The sequence below is a fragment of the Psammomys obesus genome, unplaced genomic scaffold (assembly GCF_907164565.1).
Source record: "Psammomys obesus unplaced genomic scaffold, mPsaObe1.curated_primary_1811, whole genome shotgun sequence".
Taxonomy (NCBI): Eukaryota; Metazoa; Chordata; class Mammalia; order Rodentia; family Muridae; genus Psammomys; species Psammomys obesus.
In genome coordinates this window covers 11,050,755-11,057,731 of record NW_026589137.1, presented here as the reverse complement: position 1 = coordinate 11,057,731, position 6,977 = coordinate 11,050,755, and positions in this window count along the sequence as shown.

The window sequence follows — 6,977 nt, the reverse complement described above, 5'->3', positions numbered from 1 at the left end:
TAAAAACACAAAAGTGGTCAAAGGTATACTAGTTAGATATAAATGCTGTTTTGAACATTCCTTTATCTTTTCTAATAATCATTTATTTCTATTCCAATATCAGTTTTTAGACTCATTGAAAGACCCAAGCAAATGGAAAGCCATCTAATGCCCTAAAACAGGAATCTTAATGCTGTTGATTTGTATAATGACTCTGGTCTTCCAAAGGTTAATCTATAAAGGCACTAGGTCTTTAAAAATATAATATTTTAATTAATTTCTGGAGCATTTAAAACACATAGAGAATTTGATCATATTCTCCCACACATACAGAGTCTTTTCCATAACTCCTCCCAGATCTACCCCTCCACTCTCTATCCCTCTCCCAACATCATGTCTTCTTTGTTTTTATGACCCACTGATTCTGATATGTGCCACCCATATACTCAAGGGGTGGGACCACACTTTGGACCTTGGTCAATTTATTAGAGGCCACAGCCTTAAAAACAACTCCTTTCCCCAGAATCTATCAATTGTCAATATCACACCTGACCCCAACTCTAAGGCCAGGTTGACTAGTTGGATCTTGTACAGGTACCTGCAGCTGTTGGCACCAGAATTTTAAGTAAATTTCATTTTAGTTTCTGGTTTGAAACTTCTTTAATGTCCATTTTAAAACTAACTCCAAAGTCCCCTAAATAAATCTTGGCAGTGATCTTTTTAAATTACTTTAGCAACCTATGCAAGAAGAAAAAACAAAAACAAACAAACAAAAAACTCTATTATTCATAAAGCCAGGGAGGGGTGGGAGAAAGGGAGAGAGAAAAGGATGCTGGAAGAAAGTTATCTTTATGCTTCTCATCTGGTCTTCTTAGATAAAAAGATCACCAATCTTATAACTCACTCAAATCCATTATCCTTTTCCTCTAACATACAAGAAGATCCCAATAAGTCACATTCTTAAATGGCCAGTAAAATGATATTTTAAAGTATGTTTTACTCAGAATCACCCACTATTATAGCTGGGAGATCAATGAAAGAGGCGAGGTAGTAGGAGGGAAAACCATCCTGGTTTTGGACTTGGGCCAACCATCCTACACCATGAACCTGGTCATGCAACCTATTTCTCAATCTCCACTTCTTCACCTACAAAGTGGAGATAATAATATACCTCACTCATAAAACTCTTCAGAAAGAAGACTCAACAAAAATGTACTCAGCTGCTTGTAGTATTTGTGTAGAAATGTTGGCTATGGATTACTGTTATGATTTTAATATGAAACGCAGGGCCAAGTGTTGAACTATGTCCCTTGCTGGTGCCATCCATTATTTAGGGAAGCAGCAGGAGCATTAGAACGCAAGACCTAACTAGCAGAAGTAGATTACAGAGGGGCTTCCCATTGGCCGTAATTGCTCTTTGGTCTTTTCCTTTCGTTCTCTGATTTCTGCCTGCTGTGAGGTAAATAGCCTCTGCCACATGCTCCCACCTCAGGAATGTTCTGCCTCTCCACACAAAATCAACAAAACTACCACTATGAATAAAAACCACGAACAAAAAAAAAAAAAAAAAAAAAAAAACACGAACAAAAACAAGCCCTTCCTCTCAACTTGTTTAGCAGGTAATTTTTCACAGTGAGGAAAAGTCCAAGACAGTTATCAGGTGCAACTACCTCATTTTACACAGCAGAATTTAAAAATAAATAAATAAATAAAAGAAGCTACAATGAGAAGAGCTGTTCTTCAGGTTCTTAATTATTAACTGGTTTTTTATATTAAATCTAAGGTCTAAAATCCTTGAGCCACTTACTTCACAAAGTTTTGTGTAACCATAAATCACCCTGTGCCCTAAAATGTCCAAATATTCCCTTACTTTATGGATTCTGTGAAATACCCCCCCAATTATGTCTAAATTTTCACTGTGTAATTCTTCAAATTAAAATGCTATGATAAAAAAACCTGCTTCACTTGAGCCCTCTATGCCACATGATATGAAGAAAGGGTCTGTCATTCAAATAGAAAACATTTTAGCAATATGTTTAAATAATAAAAGCTGGCACTCATCGATATTTACTATGTGCCATCCACAGAAGCAAACATATTACACACATTAGTTCCTTTAACCTCCTGGTCCGTAGTGGCACGACCCTGAATTTAAGCACTTTGGAGACAGAGGCAGGTAGATCTCTGTGAGTTCAAGGCAAACCTGGTCTACAGAGCAAGTCCCAGGAGAGCCCAGGCTGCACAGAGAAACCCTGTCTCAAAAACAAACAAACAAAAACAGCCTTGTGGGGGGAGGAGGCAGTGAGCAAGCTATGGGGAACAAGTATTGCCCCTCTATGGCCTCTCCTTCTTCAGTTCCTGTCTCCAGGTCCCTACCGTGGTTTTTCTTGATAAAGGTCTGTGAGCTGAAAGGAACCCTTGAATTCCTCAAGCTGCCTTTGGTGTTTTATCCCAGCAGCAGAAAGCAAAGTAGAACACATTTATTTCTAAAGGTCAAAAACTGGGCAAAAGTCCTGGATGTTCATCAGTTTAAAAAAAAAAAAAAACATGAATGACAAAGTATGTCTTAGATTATTATCACATAAACCCACCGAAAAGAGAAGGAAGGCCTTTTTTCATAATAGCCTACTTCTAGGAACTGAGCTTAGGTCATCTGCAGAAACAGAAGCAATCTTAGCTGCTGACCCATTTCTCCAGCCCCTAACATCCTATTTCTTTTTTAGATCCTTTTCATGAGAAGACATTTATACAAGTATGGTGAAAGTGAACCTAAATATTTTTCAGAGTCATTTCTAATCCAGGCTACTTGGGTAGGAAGCTTTTGGAATCTGCAAATAACCTCAAAGTCCTGAGAGCTCATTTCAACATGAACATTCAAGATTTTTGCCTCAGGTCTGTAAACATGGCTCAGCCATTTATAATTTGTGGTTCTTACAGAAGATCTGGGCTAAATCCCCAATATCCAAGTGGTGATTCACAACCATCTATAACTCCAGTTCTGCAGGATCTGATGCTACCTCCTGACCTCAGCAGGCACCAAGTATGCATTTGGTACACAAACATACATGCAGATAAAATAGTCAGACAAAAAATAAAATTAAGAAAGCTAATAAAGCCAGGTGGTGGTGGCACACAGCTTTAATCCCAGCACTTGGGAGGCAGAGGCAGGCCAATCTCCGTGAGTTTGAGTTCAGCATGGTGTACAGAGTGATTACAGGATAGCCAGGGCTACGCCAGAGAGACCTTGTCTAGAAAAAAAGAAAGAAATATAATCAAAATATTTTTGCTTAGCTTTTCACCCTTAGTATCAGTACTGCAATTACCATCTTTGCACATGTATCTTTTTGTATCTGGCTAAATATATATATATATATATATATATATATACACGCTTTGGATCTAGCTTAATGGTAATGTTTGTCCAGCCTGCACAATACCCCAAGATTTAGTCCTCATCACTGCAAAATCAAAAACAAAATCTCTTCGTAAGTACACCTCAGTAAGTGGAAATTATGTCAGAAAGGATGCACATGCTACCAACATTTTTAAAGATCTTGTCAAACTGTCTTTTGAAAAAGCCTCAGCCAGAGTGTTTGTGTGCCAGTTTCTTCACATCCTTTACAAAATTAAAAGATAGCAATCAGAAAGGCTTGCTCATCTGATAGTCAGGAAAAAAAAATGTTCCTTATTGTCTAAGTAATTTTCTCCTGCCTACACTAAAAGTCTGGAGGCAGAGGAACAAGGAATTTTTTTCTTTTCTTTTTTTTTTTTTTTTGTTTATTTGGGTTTTTTGTTTGTTTGTTTGTTTGTTTGTTTGTTTTCAGAGAGGGTTTCTCTCTCTGTAGCCCAGGCTGTCCTGGAACCTGCGCTGTAGAACAGGCTGGCCTTGAATTTGAAGAGATCTACTTGCCCTTCCTCATATGTGACATCAGTATTTCTTAATTCTCTAATATGTATGTCTCACATAATTTATTTATTCCCAGAACTTTGTAGGATATTTGAGTTGGTCTCTAAAATATTTCCAGTATTATCAATTATACATTATGACTATTTTTGTTCATAAATTTGTGTTTCTCTTTACTTTTGGAACATTTAAAACTCACTGACTAAAATAATAAGAGTTTAAGGTAACCGACACATACATTAGATAGTTACACATATATTAGATAGTGGCACACACCTTTAATTCTAGTACTTGAGAGGCAGAGGCAAATGAATCTCTGATCTCAAGGCCAGCCTGGTCTACAAAGTGAGTTCCAGGACAGCCAGGGCTACACCCTGTCTCAAAACATCTAAACTAATGAGACCTGATAAGCTTGGGTCAGATGGAAGGGGAGGAGTACCTCCCCTATCAGTGGACTTAGAGAAGGGCAGAGAGGAGATGAGGGAAGGAGGGTGGAATTGGGAGGGAATGAGGGAAGGGGCTATAGCTGGGATACAAAGTAAATAAACTGTAATTAATATAAAAAAATAAAAATTTAATTGAAAAAAGAAACAAAAAACATTTAAACAACAAAAAAATATACTCTTCCTTCTGCTAATTTTCAAAAGAAAATAAAAAGTAATTTGTAATCATCTTTGAAGAGACTCTGGCCAGCCTGACCATGTTGACCATGGCTCTGGTACACCTTGCTCTCCCTCTGCCTTGATCAAAACTGTTAAATGGTTTCCTAAAGCTAGCCCCCATGGTCCATTTGGGGCTAATTTGGACACTTCCTCCTCCTGAGGCTGACTACCAAGGTCAGCTATTGAAGTACTGAAGTCCAGCAATGAAAAGCCTCCTTTGGCTCAACTAATTAATGTGTCCAGTAAAAATTAAACACCGCATCCTAACATGTGTTTTCCCCTTGTACCTTTACAAACTGTTGTTTTCCTATGTGTCACATAGGGAAATGTCTTCTCTCTATCTAAAGGAAGTCTTTTGTTCTATTCTGGGACAAATACCTCTTGCCCATTTCCTTTTCCCCTTTTCTCCCCTCTTCCTTGCTCCATTCTCCCTCATTTTATATCTTCTGTCTTTGTCTCTTAGTCCCTGTTCTTTGTCCCTCTGTGGCAAATAATTCTCCTTTGTGCTGAAAACTTGGTTTGGGAGGTCCCGAGCCTATACTTTTTCTTTCAATTCTTTTTTGTTCTTTTGTTTTTTTTTTTTTAATCTGTGTAGCCTTTGGCACTCCTAGACTAACATTGTAGGCTAGACTTGAACTCACAGTGATCCACCTGTCTCTGCCTCCCTGACTGCTGGGATTGCAGGAGTGTATCACACACCTGGCTTCAATCTTAATAATAAGTAAAAGGCCAATAACAAAAATTTATGGATGGAGAAATGGCTTGGTGGTTAAGAACACTAATTGCTCTTCTGAGAGTCCTGAGTTCAGATCCCAGCACCCATAGCTCACAACTATCTAATGCTGTTTTCTGGTGTGCAGATATACATGCAGACAAACTACACATGTACATAAAATAAATATATATATTTTAAAAACAAATTTATACCCTGATGCTGTAAAGTCTCACATGAATTTTATTCCATGAGATAATATTTTTATTGATTAATTGAGCATTTCATACAAATAACCCTGATCATACCTGCTTTTCATTCCTCCCAGGTCTACCCTTGTGCCCTCTCACCCCCCAAAAACACACAAGTCCCTTTTGTGTTGCCCATATGCTCATTGGAGCATGGTCAAACTCCCAGTGGCCACTTAAAGCTATCTGAGTCCTTTTCCACCCAACCACCAGAAGCCATAAACTGTGAAGGGCTACACCTTCTTTTTACAATTTATTCATTATATATCCTGATTGAAGCCCCCTCCCTTGGCTTCTTCCAGTCCCACCTTCTGTCCCTTTTTCCCCCAATCCTCTTCCCCTAGTTCACTGAAGGCGGAGTTCTCCTCCTCTGCCATCCGCCCACAGCTTATCAAGTCTCATCTGGATCTTCTTCCTCTGTGGCCTGGCAAGGCTGCATTGCCAGGGGCAAGTGATCAAAGAGCTGAGACTCACAGCCAAACTTTGGGCAGAGTGAAGAAGTGGGGGATAGAAGGACACAGAGGAGAGAGAAGAGCCACAACCAACAAAGCTACAAAAAACCTGAGCCCAGGTGGTCCTACAGAGACTGATGGACCAACTTTGCATGGAAAGGACCTAGATCCCCTGCTCAGATGTAGCCGATTGGCAGCTCTGTTTCCATGTGGGTTACCAAGTAAGGGGAGCAGGGGCTGCCTCTGTCATGAAATTGACTGCCTGCTCTTTGATCATTTGTACTTTTAACTTAAACATATTTATTTTTGAAAACTCCATCAGCCAGTCTGTTGGTGGTGGCACACATCTTGTTTTTTGTTTGTTTGTTTGATTGTTCAAATTTATTTTTTAAATTTATTCCATTTACCTCACAATTGTAGTCCCTTCCCTAGACTCTTCATGGTCCCACTTCCTTCCCGCTTACCCCCATCCCTCTCCCCTACTTCTGAAAAAGGGGAGTCGTCCTCCCCAACCATCAGACCCTAGCCTATCAAGTCTCATCAGGACTGCCTGCATCCTCTTCCTCTGTGGGCTAGCAAGGACACATCGCCAGAGGGAAGTGATCAAAGAGCAGGCAATCAAGTTCATGACAGAGGCAACCCATGCTCCTCTTAGTCAGGAACCCATATGGACACTGAGCTGCCAATCCGCTGCATCTGAAGTGGGGGTCCTCTCCATGTATGGTCATCGGTTGGTGCATCAGTCTGACAGACCACCTGAGCTCAGATTTTTTTTAGCTTTGTTGGTCTCCTTGTGGGTCTGCAGTCCCATCTGTGTCTTACTACCCTCAACACCCACCCTTCTTCCATAAGACTCCCAAAGTTTGGCTGTGAGTCTCAGCATCTGCTTCCATTCCCAGCTGGGTATTTCAGAGGACATCTTTGGTAGGCTCCTGTCCTGTTCCCTCCCTTCAATCTCTTCCAGTGTCTAATCTCTTTGCCCCTCTGATTGAGAATTAAGCATCGTATCTAGGGTGCTCC